This window comes from Ovis aries, chromosome 23 (assembly GCF_016772045.2).
Source record: "Ovis aries strain OAR_USU_Benz2616 breed Rambouillet chromosome 23, ARS-UI_Ramb_v3.0, whole genome shotgun sequence".
NCBI lineage: Eukaryota > Metazoa > Chordata > Mammalia > Artiodactyla > Bovidae > Ovis > Ovis aries.
Window position 1 is genome coordinate 24,729,287 of NC_056076.1, and position 20,367 is coordinate 24,749,653.

Sequence of the window (20,367 nt, forward strand, 5' to 3'; positions counted from 1 at the left end):
AATGTTATGCTATAGTGCAAATATCTTAAACAGTTCTATTGCATAGTAATTAAGACCTAAAAGTCAGACAGATTCAGGTTAAATCCCACCTTGACCACATATAAGCTGGCTCTCCTTGGGCAGTTTACTAAACTTGTTTTCAGATGGCTTATCTATGAAATGTCAATAATGATACCCACCTCCTCAGGGCAATCCTGAACGTTGGGTGAAAACATCTACTGTACTTGACATGGTGTCTAACAGTAAATGCATAATCGTTGATAGCTTTTATTTTTATAGACATAATTCTGTTTATATCAATTTGCCCTTCTGTTCCCTTGTTAGGACTCCTACCTCCATACAGGATGTTTTTTCTAGAACCGGATTCTCACAGCCTGAGTTCCAAGTGCTGCTTGCTCTCACAGTGATGAGGTTTAGCTGGACAGGGTTTGTTTTATCCACCTCTGGGTAGACTGCAGAGCTGAGGCCAGTCTTGAGTCTGGTCCATCCTTTTGATATATCCATGTCAGCAGCTGAAAAAAGTTAGAAAAGCCTCTGTTGATTCAGGTTGAACAGCTTTTCTGAGATGTAATTTACATCCAGCACAGTTCACCCATTTAAAAAAGTGTACAATTCAATGACTTTTTTACTATATTTGTGGTGTTGGCAGCCATCACCACAATTAATTTTATTATTTATTTATTTATTTTTGTGTGTCCTGGATTCCCTAAGTCCACCTTCACTTCTGGGACTAACTGCAAGTTCAGGGGTACTAAGGTTAAGAACAAAGACAAGCCTTTCACCTAGAATATTTTATCACTCCCTCCTCAAAAGACCCCATGAAAGTGAAAGCCGCTCAGTCACGTCTGACTCTTTGCAACCCCATAGACTATACAGTCCATGGAATTCTCCAGGCCAGAATACTGGAGTGGGTAGCCTTTCCCTTCTCCAGGGAATCTTCCCAACCCAGGGATTGAACCCAGGTCTCCCACACTGCAGACAGATTCTTCAGCAGCTGAGCTACAAGGGAAGCCCTAAAGACCTATTAGCAATCAGCCCCCCACTTGGCCCTGCCTTTTGCAGCCCTAGGCAACCAGTTATCTACTTTCTGTCTCCATAAATCCGTAGATTTTCTTATTCTGAACATTTCCAACAAATGGAATCATGCAATGTGTGGTCTTTGGGGCTGGCTTCTCTCATGTAGCATGTCTTCAAAGTTCATGCAACAATACTTCATTCCTTTTTATAATTAAATAGTACTCCATTGTATAGATAAACCGCACTTGATCCATTAGTGGATGGACATTTGATTTGTTTCCATTTTTTGCTACTCTGAATAATGCTGCTGTGAGCATTTATGTGTAAGTTTTTGTGTGAACATATGTTTCTCATTTATCTTAGGTATATATACCTAGGAGTGGAATGGCAGCGTCATATTGTATCACAGTTAACACTGAACAAGAGAAACCATCAGATTGTTTTGCAAAGCAGCTGCACCATTTTTCATCACAGTTCCAATTTCTCCACATCCCCACCCACACTTAACACCGTCTTTTTGACTATAGCCATCCTGATTGATGTGAAGTGCTATCTCACTGGGATTTGCATTTCCTTAGTGGCTAATGATGTTGAGAGTCTTTTCATGTGCTTATAGGCCACTTGTATATTCTTGGGAAAAAAAGTTCTATCAACTCCTTTGGCCACTTTTTAGCTGGTCTGTTTTCTTTTCCTTACTGAGTTGATGAAGTCTTTTTGACTTTTTAGGAGGGCTTCTTATGGTTCCTAGGTCAAGCTGGGGCCACCTTCTGCAGGAATTGGGTGTCCTGTTTGACAAAAATGAAAACTAATGCGTGCAGATGTACAGTGGAAAATTCTACAAGTACTTTTATGTAGCACATATGTCTATTGTGTAAAATTCTGGGTGTTTAGTGTGGCAGAGGACAGTGTCTGTGGTTGACTTTGATGCTGTTTGTTTTCTTCTTCATGTGATTATTTTGTCTTTGTGTTGATTCAGGCATTATATTCCTCAAGTGTAGGAAGATTCCTTGGTGTAGCAAATCTTTTATTCAAAGAAAAAACGTTTATTACTCAAATATTAATTTACATTATCTAAAAGGCAGATCAGAATTTATATTCAAAAAATTTATACAATAAATTGTGTTTATACAATAAGTGTTTTATTGTGTTATACAATAAGTATTTTAAGGAAATGAGGTAAAATTCTTCGACTGCCAAGACAGTGATAATTCATTAGAACTGCTGCAGAAGAAGAAATTAAAAAAGAAAAAAAAACTTTGAAAAACAGATGCTCTCATTTGAAAGGGGATTCAGAAGTGTTCCTCGTGGGGATCAGCAGGAAGCAGCACAGTCCAGAATCTTCAGTCATGGCTGACATGCACCTTCAGGCTTCCCTCCTCCTATCACCAAGGCAGTTTCTGACATGGAAAGGCCAAGTTTATCAGGAGAATGACTTGTCCATTTTTATCTTCCTTTGCTACAGTGTCCTTGCAATTTTCCTTAGGGACAAAAAATATCTACTGCTCTTAACAAGAAATTATTTTGCTACTCCTAGTAGGTTAGGTTACCTCACTCTTTTTTTAAAACAAAAAAAAATCATTCATTTACATGCCTGGAGGCATGTGGGATCTCAGTTCCTTGATCAGGGATCAGACCCAGGCCCACAGCAATGGAAGAGTGGCTCCCTAACCACTGGACCACCAGGCAATTCCCATAGGTTACTTCACTAACTCTTGCTTTGAGTGTATGGATATGGCAGAATGTTCAGCAAAGCGTTCCCTAAGCTTCATGTTTATGCTTCTGGATGGAACAGTTTCTATTTTGATGATCAGTCTCTTCAAACAATCAACTTCTTGCTTTCTGTTAAAAGATTTACATGACTACTACACAACAAAGAAGACTCCAGACCACCATCATAGATCTGAGTGCAAAGCAGTAGAAATTTTAACACGGATTTCTTATCTGGTTATTCAAAGGGACAATGTGTTATCAAACTTACAACTTTATGGCTTTTAGTAGCACTACCAACAGATCTCAGGAAGGCAGAGCATCACCTAAATTAGTCACTTTGTGTGTCAAGAAGGCAGACACGTCCTTTCCTTGGCAGAAGTATAGAGTAGATACCTAATTCAAAGTAGTCACTTCAGAACCCTGAGTGGTGGTGGTGCTTTAGTTGCTAGGTCATGCATGTTCAACTCTTGAAACCACATGGACTATTGCCCATCAGGCTCCTCGGTCCATGGGATTTCTCAAGCAAGAATACTGGAGTGGGTTGCCATTCCCTTCTCCAGGGGATCTTTCCAATCCAGGTCTTCTGCATTCAGGCGGATTCTGTACTGACTAGCCGCCAGGGAAACCCTTCAGAACCCCGAGAAGCCTGGCAAATTTCAGCTGTCACCCAGACATTCTTATACTCAAAATTTTAGAAAGAGAAAGCAGACAAAGGCAAACTGAAATAAACAGCACTTTGTTGCACTCAAATAAACTGAAGATTTGTGATTGCTCCAGAGTTAGGAAGCAGCCAACAAAACCAGCAGCAAGTAAAAACCCATTCCAAGAAAGGGGCACCCCCTGTATAGGAAGGAGCCCCTCAAGCTTCACAGCAGCCTCGTCAAACTGAGAGCCCAGGTTCCAGACACAACAGTCTTTTTGACCTAGAAAGCATGATCTCACCTGAGAAAGATTTTTCTGGAGAATGCTTCCCATATTTTTTGTTGTTTACAGCAAGGAAACTTTAGAATCTGAGAGCATAAAAAACATTTAAAATTTCTGAAAGCACAAAGAAATTTGTCTATGGCTTCATAGACATTAATTAGAGTGCCACAAACGCTGATGGGAATCATGGCTCCACACTCTCTGTATCTGTTCTTATCCCTCCTGGCTGCTTTTCTTCATTGGAACATGGTGAACTATTAATATTTACAGCACGGGCTTCCCAGGTGGAGCTACTGGTAAAGAACCCACCTGACAATGCTGAAGAATTAAAAGACGCGGGTTTGAACCCTGGGTTGGGAGGATCCCCTGGAGGAGGGCGTGGCAACCCACTCCAGTATTCTTGCCTGGAAAATCCCATGGACAGAGGAGCCTGGCAGGCTACGGTCCATGTGGTCGGACATGACTGAAGTGTTTTAGCACGCATGCACGTAAGTAGCTGAGCACCAAGCAGAGGAGGCGATAAGCAGTGTTACCCCATATTGCAAATTCCCCACACAGTGTGTGGGTGGTAAGCTGCTACAAAGTATAGCTCTTGTGTGGCGGAATTTGCCGGATCCTTCCTCCAAGCAGTTGTTAATCAGGACTGCTTTAGTCTGCTTGAGCTGCCATAGCAGAATAACAGGGACTAGGGAACCCATGGGCGGAGGAGCCTGGTGGGCTGCAGTCCATGGGGTCGCTAAGAGTCGGACACGACTGAGTGACTTCACTTTCACTTTTCACTTTCATGCACTGGAGAAGGAAATGGCAACCCACTCCAGTGTTCTTGCCTGGAGAATCCCAGGGATGGGGGAGCCTAGTGGGCTGCCGTCTATGGGGTCACACAGAGTCAGACACGACTGAAGCGACTTAGCAGCAGCAGCAGCAGCAGCAGCAGCAGCGGCAGCAGCAGCAGCAGCAGGGAGCTTAAACTGAAATATGTTTTCTCACAGTGCTAGAGGCTGAAAGTCCAAGATCAAGGTCCGGCAGGGCCGGATGCAGGTGAAGGCTCTCTTCCTGGTGCAGACAGTTGTTTTCTCGGTGTCTCCTCACATCGTCTTTCCTGTGTGTCTAGAGCTGGGGAGTGGGAGGAGGAGGGGGGAGGGGACGCTCTGGAGTCTCTTCCTCTTCTTCCCCGTGGACCATAACCGGCCAGGCTCCTCTGTCCATGGAATTTTCCAGGCAAGAATACTGGAGCAGGTTGCCATTTCTTCTTCCAGGGGATCTTCCCAACTCAGGGATCAAACCTGCATCTCTTGTGTCTCCTGCATTGGCGGGCAGAGACTTTACCAACTGCACCACCTGGGAAGCTCTCTCAAAAGACACCAGTTCTATTAGACAAGGGCCCTACCCTTATGACCTCATTTACCTGTAACTACCTCCTAAAAGCCTCATCACCAAACACGACCATGCTGAGAGTTAGGGCTTCAGCATATAAATTTGGAGACAACACCATTCAGTCCATAACAGGGGCCAAGAATAGGACAGAAGGAATTACAAAACGGTTGAAGAAACTAATTGAAATGTTATTTTTCAACTAGATCTGTACAGGCAAAATTATCTAGGCAGCTGAGCAATTATCCAAGTCAGCAATATATATATAGCTCTTTCAATAATACAAACCTAGAAGAGAAAGAAAATGTAGGCCTGCTTTCCTCCTCCCAAAAAAATCATGCCTAAATCAGTAGTTCTTTGAAGAATCAACCATAGAACTTTGTTCTAACACAGGTCTTCCCAGTCCTACTCTGGAGATTCTAAATTGATCTGGAACGTGGACTGAGGAACCTGCATTTTCAGCAACATCCCAGGCTGTTTTGCTATGAAAAACAGTGGTTGGCTTCCCAGCTGGTGCTAGTGGTAAAGAACCTGCCTGCCAATGCAGGAGACCTAAGAGACACGGGTTTGATTCCCAGATCGGGAAGATCCCCTGGAGGAAGGCATGGCAACCCACTCCAATATTCTTGCCTGAAGAATTTCCAAGGACAGAGGAGCCTGGCAGGCTACAGTCCATGGGGTATCAAAGAGTTAGACACGAATGAAGCAACTTAGCATGCATTCATGTGAAAATCAGGCGACTAAACAGATGCTTCTGTTTTCCTGTTTGCTCCATAGACGATGGAAGAAAATAGGGTCGTGATTTACTGGAAGATAAGTTTAAGGAAAATTTGTTGCATTAAAAGAAACCTGATTCACTGACATGAGTAAAAAGGATATAAGTCATAGGGCAAGTTATTGGAATAACCAGACTCTAGGGGATTTGTTTCCTGGTGATAAAATTTGGGTACTTGCTGCTCTAGAGAATTTTCAGAATAATTCAAAGCCACACAGTATCGAGTCCACAATGCAGCTTCAGAAATGTGGCGAATTTTCCCAGAATAATTTGTTTCTGCTAATCAGAGATCTGATGATTGAGAAGGATATTATGGGGGATTGGCTGATCCGGGGGTCTCAGAGGCTTCTGCGCATGCCCTTTCCTCTGGGGCCTTTGGAGGACCTCCTAGACCCCGCCGGGCCCTTGAGCTAGGGTTTTCTTTAGCATTTAGTCCCTCCAGGCGCGGTGAAGCAGCAAAGAACAGAAAGAACTGGCTCCCTACAGGGAGGGAGAGGAAAAGAAGAGAAGGATAAGAAATTCCTATTTCACCCACCACAGCAGGGTGTCCCTAAGCTGGTTCCCACAAGCCACACCTCATTGTCTCCACAGCACACAGCCCCCAGGCCCACCTCAGTCCCTTGCTGCTTATCTACCCTGAAGTAAGGATAACCTTCTTCATTTCTCTTAACCCCAGGATGATTTCATAACATTATTGTTCCTCTAAAAATAAATTCTGGGCCCACGTGAAAGGTGTCAGCTGCGAATCTCTTATCTCCAAGAGGGATACCTCTCTGTTGCCGTGAATATTCCGAGAGAAGCCTGGGATAATATATTCAGTTACTAACTAACTTTTCTCCCGTCTCCCTGTATGACCACTCCTGCAGTGACTTTCCAACCGGAAACAGCCTGCCTGGCAGGAGGCTGGCTCCCGTGCTCAGAACCAGCCTCCTACTTTCCCCACGAGAAGTCTCTCCCTGGAGTCAGAGGAATGGATAAAATCAGTCTCTAGACCCTTGATGTGGGATCAGGCTGTTGTCCTCTTACCCTAAATGACTGAACTTCCATTTGGAAAAACGTGATTTTGTTAAAACATTCATCTTGATTGTTAGGTCTTGGACTGTCAGATACAAATGACTTCAGCGGGAAATATGTAACATCCTGAACTTTTATTTTCAACGTCATTCTCTGATTTGGGGTCTTTCTGTACTTTTGAGCTCTTCCAAGAAAGAACTCTTGGAAGAAAAGGAAGTCATTCTTTTCTCTTCAAAATGGCAACCAGATGGAAAAGAGGGAGAGACGTCTCAATAATGATATTGGCTCTAAAGAGGCAGCATAGTCTAATAATTGGCCTTTATCAGGAGTTTGTGTGGAGAAGGCAATGGCACCCCACCCCAGTACTCTTGCCTGGAAAATCCCATGGATGGTGGAGCCTGGTGGGCTACAGTCCTTGAGGTCACTAGGAGTCAGACAAGACTGAGCAACTTCACTTTCACTTTTCACTTTCATGCATTGGAGAAGGAAATGGCAACCCACTCCAGTGTTCTTGCCTGGAGAATCCCAGGGATGGGGGAGCCTGGTGGGCTGCCATCTATGGGGTCGCAGAGTTGGACACGACTGAAGTGACTTGGCAGCAGCAGCAGCAGGGGTTTGCGTGCTAAGTCCCTTCAGTCATGTCCTACCCCATGGACTGTAGCCCACCAGGCTCCACCGTATTCTCCAGGTAAGAATACTGGAGTGGGTTGTTGCACCCTCCTCCAGGGAATCTTCCCAGCCCAGGGATCGAACCCTCATCTCTTATATCTAACCTACATTGGCAGGTGGATTGTTTACCATTAGTGCCACTTGGGAAGCCCCATTAGAGGGTTAGACATAGGCATTACTTACGTGTCTGTCCCTGGCACGAGAAGGATGCTTTATCTGCCTTTGTCACTAAGAGCTTGAATCACTGCTTGGCGACAGGTTGCACAGAACCACATCTCTCTTGAGCAAGAAGAAAAGTTTTCTCCTGTTAAACAAACATTGGTGTCCCTCCCAATGTGTTGGTGGCATCTGTGAGAGTGAGCAGGGAGATCCCCACCTCTCACTTGGAGGCAGACAGATTAGTCTCAGAGGTCATACTTGCCACAAAACTTCCACCCAGGAATGGGCACGATTAATGAGATGCTATTCCATTGCAATTCACGCTCTTTAGAAGAAAGTCACTAAGTACTCGGTATTAGAGATAGGTATTATATAGGTAATCAAGCAAAGAAGGTATTCAACTGTTTCTAGTTACTAAAGGAAACTTTAATCTGGGGGTGGGCGGGGGGAAGGGGGAAAACGCTGAGTATTAAATATGAAGTTGGATGAAAGCCGCTGTCCCTCATGATGCCAAGGTCCAGGAGTACAGTGTGAATGCTGTGTACGGTATAAAGACAGACCCATCTGGCTTATGAACTAAGCCTTGGGGAGACTTACTTTTCATGGATTCAGATGAAGACCTTAAGACATTTTTGTCATACCTGCCTCTGCCATCATGATCCAGTCTACAGCTTTAGTATCTGGAGAAATGTGGCAAAAACATTAGCAAACTACCCCACCCTGCCAGTCAGAGGATACGGTTCTGGTTTCTTCTGTTTATTACAGTGTGTCCTCAATTATCGTTTACCTGCCTCTGGTAGGATGTGAAACATTTCAAATGGCACATAAGAAACCATTTTTAAAATTTATTTTAATCTTTAGGTAAAATAACAGTGACATTCTGAGATCAGTACGTGTCAGTAAAGATTTGAAGAAGAATTCGCTAGCATGCTACAGGGGCAGGAGTGAGAAGTAAATGGATGGGAAGATAGTTCGTTACAATTGTAACATGTAAAACTCCAGTCATTAAATATATCGAGCTTCTCATGGTCAAACATATAAGAAGTAGTTGAGATGGAATGTGACTAGTTTTTCAGATGTTCAGATTTTAAAGTCCCAATTTCTTCTGTTTATTATGGTATGTTCTTAACTATAGTCTGCCTGCCCCTGGTAGGATGTGAGACATTTCAGAGGGTACATGAGAAATCATTTTTTAATTTATTTTAATCATTAGGTATTACTATATCTTAACATGTATTAGAGCAAAGCAACCATGAAGCCCATGATTCATAAATATAATTGCTAGACCCATGATTCTCAATATTGGTTGCATATTAGAATCATACAGAATGCTTAAGATTTTTTAAGAAAACACCAGAGATACTGCAAGACTCAAGATACTGGTTGGAAATAATCTTCAAGTTACCCTCAATTTCCCTTTGTTTTCAGTTTCTCAAAAAGAATGAATGAAATGAAATATAGCAGAATGTTAACCCATATAAAAATAAAGTATACCCAAATATTGTAACGTAAAAAAAAAAAAAAAAGAAAAAAGAAAACACCAATGCTGGTGCCACAGTGGGTCATGAAATTAGAATTTCTGAGAGGTGCTCCCACCCTAAATATTTCATGAAAGCTCTCCCAGGTGATTGTAAAGAGCAGCCACCATTGGGAATGGCTTGAATAGACTAGAATTAAGCATTTCAAAAGTGATCAGTTTTAAATAAAATATTAAGTAAATAATATACAGATAAGGCAGAGAGCATGAAGATACTATATTGTGCTAATAACTGGAGTTCAGTAACTTATCTCTGTCATGGGTAGCTCTCATTCTGGGAGGCAACACTGACCCTAGGTAGCACATTAGATTTGGGGGCTCATCAATAAGACTGTCTGTTTTCCAATATGTCAACCTCTGACTCTTCCATGTTTTGGTTCAGAAATGTAACTTTTCTTCTTTCCGTTTTGCCTTTTGGCACCCCCATCAACACACCCACCTTACTGGACCTTAAAAGAGATGAGGGGAAAAAGGATGATAAGAACCTATAATGTCATGTTGCTAGACAGTGGGATTGCAAGTGACTTTGACTCCTTCTGCCAGTTTGTTCTTTCATTCATCTCTTCTTCATGCCTACAAGTATTTATTGAGTACCTATTGTATAGTACTAAGTCCTTTGTCTGTTTAAGTAAACTTAGAATTTTTCTCAGTTAGAATGTGTTGTCTTTATGATATGATCAAACAAATCTTATTAAAGTCACTTCCATTTTAGGAAAACTAAGGGAAAGATTGGAGAAGGCAATGGCACCCCACTCCAGTACTCTTGCCTGGAAAATCCCATGGATGGAGGAGCCTGGTGGGCTGCAGTCCATGGGGTTGCTAGGAGTCAGACACGACTGAGTGACTTGACTTTCACTTTTAACTTTCATGCATTGGAGAAGGACATGGCAACCCACTCCAGTGTTCTTGCCTGGAGAATCCCAGGGATGGAGGAGCCTGGTGGGCTGCCATCTATGGGGTTGCACAGAGTCAGACACGACTGAAGCGACTTAGCAGCAGCAGCAGCAAGGGAAAGATTGAGGGCAAGAGGAGAAGGGGGTGTTGGAGGATGAGATGGTTAGATAACATCACTGACTCAATGGACGTGATTTTGAGTGAACTCTGGGAGATAGTGAAGGACAGGGAAGCCTGGCATCCATGGGGTTGCAAAAAGTCGGACACAACAACTGAACAAAGACAACAAATACTGTATAGTCCTTCCAGGTAGCTAGTGGTAAAGAATCTGTCTGCTAATGTGGAGACACAAGAATTGCGGGTTCCATCCCTGCATCTAGAAGATCTCCTGGAGTAGGAAATGGCAACCCACTCCAGTGTTCTTGCTGAAAGATTCCATGGACAGAAGAGGCTGGCGGGCTACAGTCCATACACAGGGCATCAAAGAGTCGGACATGACTGAACGACTAAGCCCAGAAAGTCCTGTACATGGCTGACATTCTCCAGTCACCATGTAGCTACTGGGAGAAAGGGGTGACCTAGTGTCATAAGTTGAGAAGTGAAGGCATTTTCAGCCATACTTGAAAATCACAGAAGGGTTGCGTGAGAAAGCCCTAGAGATATTTCCTCTGTGAAACGGAGGAAATAAAACCCATCCTGAGGCACTGGAAAAGGTGTCCAAGCCCCTTTTCCTCTATTCTTTCATCTGTTAAATGGGGATAATGGTACTCTGTGTTTTCCTGCCTCAGAGAGGCATTAGCAGGTCTATTTAAAGGCTCTTCGAAGGAAAGCTGCTGTGTAATTACCAAGAACAGCTATGATAAAGAAACCTAAATACAACATCAAATCAGCTGGAACACGTTCTCCGGGGAGTTTACTTCTCTGGAAAAAATTTAAGAAAAGGTAGCAGCTCTCCTCTGGGGACTTTTGGGTACCTTTCTAGCTGGAAGTTTAGGGAAGGCTAGCTGATTTGCAAAAAGTCTCCTTCTGGCCACTGATACAGGATCTTCTTCTGTTTACTTTTCCCCCAGAGTCTAAGCAGTTTCCTCCTTAAATTTATCTTTCATGTTTTTTCCGATCTTAACTCAGAAACAATTTTATTCCTGAAAAGAATCTCAAGCAAGGCACTTACCTATGAGAAAAAGAGAGAGATAAAGAAAGAAAAAGGGAGGTTATAACGTGGAGGATATGTATATTTTACAGAGGATAAGCGATGGGGAATTCCTTGATAATTTATAAAAAAGAGGACTGATGTAATTGATCATTAATGTCAGGCTTTGCTGAAATTCATTTGACAAAGCATGTAGGTTAGATTAGAAGGGAGCAGAAGCTCACAAAGCAAGGACATCACAGTTAAAACAGCTCCAGAGAAAGCCAACCCAGCTGAATCAGGTTACTGGCAGTTTGGTTGAAATGAAGAGATACGTATTTTCATATTGGTTGATTAACAATGTTATGTTAGTTTCATGTGTATAACAAAGTGATTAAGTTACACATGATACATGTATCTATTCTTTTTCAAATTATTTTCCTAATTAGGTTGCCACAGAATATTGAGCAGAGTTCCCTGTGCTCTACAGTAGTCCTTATTGGTTATTCATTTTAAATATAGCGGTGTATACGTGTTACAGCTCCAGAATCCATAAAGCATTGGACTTGATAGAACATTGACTATAGCAGGAAAATGAGAGAAGAGTCAAGATTACTGTAAAATCTGGTGACTTGGGTATCATAAGGTTTGGAGACTTCCTTAACGAGGAGCTGGCAGCCAGGAGTGAGTGGGTTGAATTTATGACTGAGATCTAGACCAATACCATTGCAGGAAGCCCGGTGTTTTTTATATTTTTGTTAAACTTGCTTATGCAGTAAATATTCTGACTGCTTATAAACAATGCACCTATAGTATCTGAAAAGGCTTCCAAGCAATAAAAGAAAATGCCAAAATTCCAAAGATGCATTTTCAAATGAGTGCTTTATAAGGTTAATAAATGATGCATATTAATAATAGTTACCATTCATCGATTGATTACTATGTGTTCGGTGCTCAGTCACTCATTCGTGTCCTATTCTTTGCAGCCTCATAGACTGTAGCCCGCCAGGCTCCTCTGTGGAATTTTCCAGATAAGAGTACTGGAGTGGGATCATTTCCTACTCCAGGGAATTTTCCTGACCCAGAGATCGAACCCATGTCTCCTGAGCCTCCTGCATTGACAGGAGTATTCTTTACCACTAGCACTACCTGGGAAACCCTGATTACTATGGGACTATATAAATATTTTCCATATGCAACTCAGATGTCATCTGGTGGCTTTTCAGATCTGCTAAAAATCTGATAAATTTGTTACAGACCCCTCCAATCCCATGGCCTGTGGAAATTCAAAACCTAGTTTCTGTGAATCCTGGGGCGGAGGTTGGGGAGGAGGGCGGGGGGGGGGGGGGGGCAGAAGTGGTGTTTACATCTTCCCAGTTTTTGCTGCCTCTCAGGTCACTACCATACATTACTACTGTATCACTAGATACGAAATGCCTCCTTGACTCAATGCTTGTGTAAAATACTAAGCCATTCTAGGGTTAGCAAAGTTCACCGAAGTTGAAAAGTCATGGGAACAGTTAAAACTTCTTCCTGTCTTCTCCAGCCTCTCTCTACTGGATTATGTTGGGAGCATCAATTTTGTCTCTGCTCACTGTGCAGAGGCATCCATCTTTAAAGGCAAGAGCAGCACAAAATGCTTTTCCTTTGCTGAAGAGACTGGCTGTAGAAGGTGATTCTATTATTTATGAGTCGCAGCCATTTCTTTTCAACCATTACACTTAGATGACTTTAACACTCAAAACATTCCCACTTTACAGATGAGGCAACTGAGGCTCCAAGGTGTTGAATACCAGCCTAAGGTAATACCTTTACCATATCTGAAGTGGTAAAAAAGAGAACTTAAATCCAGATCTGGCTGACTCTTAAAATTAACTTAGCCTGGGGCTTCCTTGGTGGTCTAGTGGTTGAGAATCTGCCTGCTAAAGCAGGAGACACAGGTAGGATACTTGGGAGGATCCCACGAGCCTCGGGGCAACTAAGCCCTCAAGCAGTAACTTGTTGCTCCGCAACAAGAGAAGCTGCCGCATTGAGAAGTCTGCTCATTGCAACTAGAGAGTGGCCTGCATGCAGCAACGAAGACTCAATGCAGCCAAAAATAAATAAATCTTAAAAATATTAAAATTGGCTTTTGAAGGATGGAATAATTATCACCTACAGGTGGCTCAGGTAGTATTTATCTACAGGTAAAGAATCCGCCTGCCAAAGCCAGAGACTCAGGAGACATAGGTCCTATCCCTGGGTCAGGAAGATCCCCTGGAGAAGGAAATGGCAACCCTCTCCAGTATTCCTGCCTGGAGAATCCCATGGACAGAGGAGCCTGGCAGGCTGCAGTCCATGGGGTCACAAAGAGTCAGACACGACTGAGCATGCACATACTTAACCCCATTTACACTGCCACTTCAAAACTGCTTAGTTTTTCCATTATATATTTGTTTAAAACACACACACACTTCTAAAGACCGTATATGGGGAATTACAGAGTAAAAATTCAAATATTTATGTATTATTTCAGAGAGAATGAGTTGGGATAATTAAAATATGTAAACAATGGAAATGTGATGCTATTGTTTTTAAGTAATAAAATTTTGATGGGGACATGGGATACTCGCTTATCAACCTGCAAATTAAACAAAAGAATAGCTACACTGATGATATGGCAATGATGGGAAGGAGGAAGACAAAGAGGAAAGTGATGGTGATAGATAGCATTTAATTAGCACTGTTATAAATGGTTTACATGTATGTGTGTTTGTATACATACATACATACATACATATATATAGGGGTTTTTTTTTTAGCCCTGAGCGTTAAACAAACCTATGCTTTAGATCTATTCTTATTCAATTTTATAAACGAGATTCAACAGGGCAAAGAGGCTAGCCCAAGGTCCCTCATTTCAGAATGTGTGTATGCTAAGTTGCTTCAGTCATGTTCAATTCTTTGCAAGCCTATGAACTGTAGCCCACCAGGCTCGTCTGTCCATGGGATTCTCCAGGCAAGAATACCGGAGTGGGTTGCCATGCCCTCCTCCAGGGAATCTTCCCAACCCAGAGGTTCAACCTGCTTCTCTTAAGTCTCCCGCATGGGCAGCTGGGCTCTTTACCAGTAGCACCACCTGGGAAGCCCCATCTCAAGAGAGTGGAAGCCAAACGTCTCACTAATTGTGAGACCTACACCCTTAACAACCAGGCTGTCCTGCTTGGAGAATCATGATGTTTCCAATACATGTCCCCGCTAGGATGGAAGTAACTACCAAGAGGAATAGGGAATGTATTCCTCTTGTTCACACTATGATCTTTAGTGTTTAAAACACAATAGAAACTGGAACATAGTAGAAACTCAGTAATTGTTAAATGACAAATGAAACAAAGTCTCGATCAGTAGAGGATATACAAGCATTTAAACAGAGTCATGCATTGATGTTTAAAATACTTAACTAAAAGAAATACAGGATAGGGAAAAAACTGACTTAAATACCTGGCTTGTCTTGCTTTAAAAAAAATCTGTATTTGTAATCAGCTGGAAGCTGTACAGGAACCAACACTGTGCCATGCCAGCTGAAAGACCATTGTCATTTTGGAAAGCCTTAAAACAAGTATGTCCATCACATATTGTATTTGTTATATGTGTACATTTCTGAACTTCACATTTTTGAAAGGGACAGTGATTGTCTAGAATACACTCAAGAAGGTGAACAGCATAGTAAAGAAAATTAAAACTTTTTCAGAAAGAAAGGGAAATGTTCAACATGGAAAAGAGAAGAGACATACCAACTATCTTCCAGTATTGGAGAAGTGCTGTGACAAAGAGCCGGGCATTTGTTCTTTTTCTCTGAAAGACTTTTCAGCTCAGCATCAGGAGAAGAAAAAATAGATTTAACACAACTGTCCAAAAGCTTTCCACAGTAGAGTGCATTTGAAAAACTAAGATCCATTTCCTTATAAATTTCCAAGTTAATAAGAATGTTTACTTATTAAAAAAAAAAACTATTGAAAGGATTTCTACATTATACAGAGAACTGCAGCAAATGAATGGCCTGAGGTCTGGCTGTGTGTCAGAATCAACCAGAAAACTGTAACATTATGGATTTTTAAGACCTCATCCCACTGAAACATAACTTCCGGAAATTGAGACCTAAGAATTTAACTCAAAAATCTGATTTTTTTAATCCCCTCAGGTGATTCTGATGACTTTCCAGGTTTGGGAATTGCTGAAGAATTCTCTGACTTAATGATTCTTCAGGATACTGCAGAACATTTTATTTAATAAATAGTTGAGAATGATTTGTTATCTCTAAAAAGAACTTACCCTAAATGTAGGTGGGTGGCCCTAAGGTGCCAGCAGACCAACTGACTTCTTAAATTGGTTAAAACTCTTCTTGCAACCTAGTTAATAAAAACTTTTTATATGTATCCTGCGAAGGAAAACTTTACCTGGCCTGTTTCCCAATTATTAAAGTTCCAAATCACTGAAATATAAATAAATGAGACTTTACCATACTTAGAACACCAGTATGATGAAAAATTTGTTTATACCAGGAGATTTTAGGTTATTCTTCAATCATTCATCCCCGGAACCAAAGTACCTATGCGCGCGAGCACACACCCATACATACGCGCACACACGCACAAATGTGACACATGGTAAATGTCGGGTGATTACTGAGCTGGAACAAAGGAGACCTTCAAATTCCATTGCCTTTCTAACCTTATGTTTTTCTAAGCAGGAATCTAAGAACCCAAAAGCATCCAAATTGTATTATTAATCATGACATTCTCAGCTCTTTAAGTTTCTCTAATTACTTACCTTTTAAATGTATTACTTTGGTCTAGGAAGTGCAAAGATGAGGAATGAAAATAAATATTTTTAAAATATTAACAGACTTAAAGAGAACAGGTTAAGTTTGGCTAAATTACTTTCCTATGTAAAGGGCTTCTAAAAAGTATACTATGTTGCCATATAAAGGAACTCTATTGCAATATTGTAGATTTTGTCTAATCTAAAATTAAACCTGTAAAGCTCTACTGGAATTGTTTAGAAGAGAATAATTGAAGGCCCCCTCCGCAAGTTAATTCAGGTCCTTCTAATTTTACTTTTCTAGTTCACAAGGTATCTTTTCATGGTGTTTTCAAGTTGAAGTTCACACGCATCAAATGAATGGCGTGATAATCAGAGGTTTCAATATCTGATATGCATTCATTATTATCTGTCATTATTGTGATTGTCACTATTATAATTGCACACTGTAAAAAGAATGGGAGCTTTTCCACAGGAATTATTCACGTGTATTAGTTTCTAGGAGTAATTGAATAGTTGACATTGCATTTCTATCAAAGTAAAATATGTGTTGGTTTTTCTCATTTGTTTTATTCTTAAGAAAGAAGAAATGTAGAGTAATCTCTATTAGGTCTCTTTATTTGGCTCTTTATTTAAAGGTTCACAGTTTTATGTCATGTCCAAAGTATATTTTCTTATAGCAAAGAAATGGCTTAAAGACAGCCATTAAAATTTAATTGATAATTTTCTAAGGACATACAATTATAAGATAACAGCTAGGTAGTGAAATCCTCTTAATTAGCTTGTATTTATATATATGAACTCAACAAGAATCTCAGTGAAAAATACCACTTTTCTTTTTTAACTAATCAGGTTTGGCATAATGAAATAAAGCCCACATTGTACTGTCAATACTAAAGATGGATTTAATAATCATTTACCTTAGAGTCTACATAGAACATTTCACTTCATTGTTTCATATAATCCTCATGCAGATCAGATATTACTCCTCTATTTAAAGATAAGAAAACATAGGCTCTAAGAAGCCGAGTAATTTATACCAAGTCTCTCTGCTAAATCACAAAATTAGCCTTAGAATCCAGGTCACCTGGGTCTTAACCAGAATTTATGTGAAAATAAAAAAATTTTAAGTGATTTGAATTTTAAAAAGATCAGTGACTTGGTAGTTAGAAGATCTAGGTCTGAACACTGTTTCTGCCACTTTATTTGACTCTAAGAACTTTCTTACTCCCATTGAGTGAACTATACCTAAGACAGTGCCGTTCTGAGAATCAATGGAGAAAAGGCCAAGAAAACCACTCAAATGCATTTTGTTGTTTCATGTGTTCTGTGCCGTGCTGCTTCTCACATGCGTTTGCTTTCTGTATGATTCACCTTCACAAGGTAGAGCATTAAACTTTGTTTAGAATTAAATAGTATTAATATCAGGTTGGAACATGGAGTAACATAAGCTTTAGGAACAAAATATTCCAAGTAAGAAGGCCATAAGTTGAATGAATGATGGTATAAATGTAACAGTCCAAAAGCTCTAGAATATGTCTTCACTCACCAGGGAGGTCACTGTAATGACCTCAGAGCACTGTTCTCTTACAGAAAGCACGCAGCCAATGGGGGATTTCCTTTCCTTCCATGTAATTCTTCAGAAGGCCTGGCTGGTTCAGAGACATGTCCTAGTTGATATGGAGTCTCTCCTAGCTGCTTTGCCAGCTAACCTTTTGAGTCGTGTCTTTGCTGGCAGGATGGCGGTTGTTACCGTTTGCCAGCTGATCAGTGGCTTATGAATTGATAATCCCAGTCCAGTTTGTAGGGGACAGAAAGGACAAAGACTCTCCATCTTCTTTGGGCATCTTCTTTGGCTCTTTAGGCAGAAATGACAAAGACCCTTGATCCTCTCCTCATCTGGAGAGATGGTCCATCTCAGGAGGTATTGAAAACCACCAGTGGGACTGGTCCAGGGAAATTGGCCTTATCAGTGAATGAAACACTCTTACTTGAGCATCATTTGACCTATGCATTTACCTCCCTTTGTCACTCCTGAAACACATTTTTTTAAAGCTGTACATTTATTTAAATATTAAAGCAGAGACCAAATTACCATGTGGTAATTGACTTTGGTCATACCATTCCAGTGAATCCTTGCCTCTATGTCTAATGGGTAGACATTGGTCCATCTACCCCCACTTTTGGGCTTCCCTGCAGACTTAGATGGTAAAGAATCCGCCTGCAATGCGGGAGACCTAGGTTTGATCCCTGGGTTGGGAAGATCCCCTGGAGGAGGACGCGGCAACCCACTCCAGTATTCTTGCCTGGAGAATCCTCCTGGACGGCGGAGCCTGACAGTCTACGGTCCATGGGGTCCCAGAGGGTCGGCCACAACTGAGCAGCAAAGCACAAGCACGCCTGCTTTCAGTCTAGAGCATGTCCACGTGTCAGATCACAGTCTAAAAACACAGTTGCTGTCATCTTGTACTCACAGAGTGGTTGATTATTCTGGCTAAACTGCAGAACAGCAACAAAAAATAGTCTTATATTAGTTCTGTAACCAGACATTTTGGGGATGATATGGCACATGAATTGTGTATTATTTGCAAGTAAAAGAGAAATTCGTTCTCCACTGAGTTTCCTTAACCCTTCTCAACAAACCTCCCTAATGACTGAAATCCTCAAAATATGGAGCTTTTTGCTATTGTTTTTGTTTTCCAACTACTGATCTATATGATCACGTTCATATAGGTATAGCCTGTATGATGGCCTTCCCTTGTGGCTCAGTTGGTAAAGAATCCGCCTGCATGGTGGGAGCCCTGGGTTCAATCCCTGGGTTGGAAAGATCCCCCTGGGGAAGGGAACGGCTACCCATTCCAGTGTTCTGGCCTGGAGAATTCCGTGGACTGTATAGTACCTGAGGTTGCAGAGAGTCCTGGGCACAACTGAATGACTTTCACTTTCACTGCTGATCTATAAGATATATGAGTATAGCTCCAAAGTACTTCAACATCAAAATAGTTGAGTTTATTTTTGTTTGTGACAAAATTAATATCATAAGCTGATATCACATTAAATATTCTACAAATACAGCTGCCTCCAGGCATGAGTCCCTAACACGAGTTTCTCCAGAAAGTGTTTTTTTTCTGATGAGCCATACATGAAGCATTCAATGGCGCCAGCGTTTCATTAAAGGAATTCTCTTGTTCCCTTCCTTCCCATGGAAATGTCATTAACTGTATTAAGTTAACTCTCTGAATGTTAGGTTCTTAACCAACAAACAGCACTTCTCCACAAGGGCATACTTCGCCAAGCATCCTTGAATCAGAACAACCGTGATGAGCATGTAAGCATAGATTCGGAGCCACACAGTGGGTGGTGATCATATTTAAGAGGAACCCGTTTACATTTATTGACTTACTCCCTCCATCATGGTTGTTGCATTTCTTCCACCACCACCTTCAGCCTTTCAGGTAAATGAGAAGTTCAATTATATGTAAAGCGACCGTTAAATCAGCAGGGCCCTTGTGGGGGTCTGGGCCTCCCCTTCTCCCTCCAATCGCAAGTGAGCTCGATCCATTACTGTTCCCAGGATCGTACATCCATCAGGTCAAGTGTGCAGGGCAGGGTGCATCTTATAGCTTTTACTGCATATGAGATGTTGCAGGCCTGTTCTCAGGAACTGCCAGGCAGCCTGGGAATCACAGTCACGGTTAATAGCAGCGAATTGCCAGCTCTTGATGGGTGGGTAGTCACTCCTTTCAGTGGTTGCCCCCTGGGGGGAGAAGGTAGAAAAACAGAGGGAGGGAATTAGAGTGACTTTGCACAGTTGAGCAAGTTCATGCCGCTGGATCAGTGGCAAGCATTGGCAGGGCTCTGCTCTGGGGAGGCTCAGAACAACCTCACAGTCTCATTTTTACCAATTGGTGCTGCTGTGTTGCCAGTGGTGCCCGGGGAGGGGGGAAGGGAGAGGAAGAGCTGGGAAGAGCATGAAGGCAGAAGTCTCAGCTAAATTAAACAAAAAGTCCTGTTGGCACTGGTGAACCCACCCAAGTTAGCCCCTATGCTACTAATTGTACCAAACTGGTATTTGAAGTTCGCTGCGTGATTAAAGAGTTGGCTCACAAACTCTCTGCATAACCTTAATTTTTTCAAGGTTCTTTGAGTGGAGAATGGTTTATAATAATGATTTTGACTAATACGATTTTTGACATGCAACTTTAATGCTTAACCTTAGTACAACTCCAGAGCATTTCATGTGTACTCAGCTGTAAAGAGTGATGATTTAAAGGGATAATATAAGAAAAAGGTCGTTCTAGAATGAACCTCTAACAAATTGCATAAAAGGAGCTTATTATTCCTTGAGTATGGGGATATGCCATGCTT

The 20,367-nt window shown here is 41.5% G+C and overlaps 1 protein-coding gene across 1 annotated transcript in view; it reads left to right on the forward strand.

Annotated features, from left to right (window-relative positions):
• Positions 1–20,367, forward strand: part of KLHL14 (kelch like family member 14) — a 112,809-nt gene that overhangs the window by 11,693 nt on the left and 80,749 nt on the right. The gene's annotated exons all lie outside the window — the stretch shown is intronic.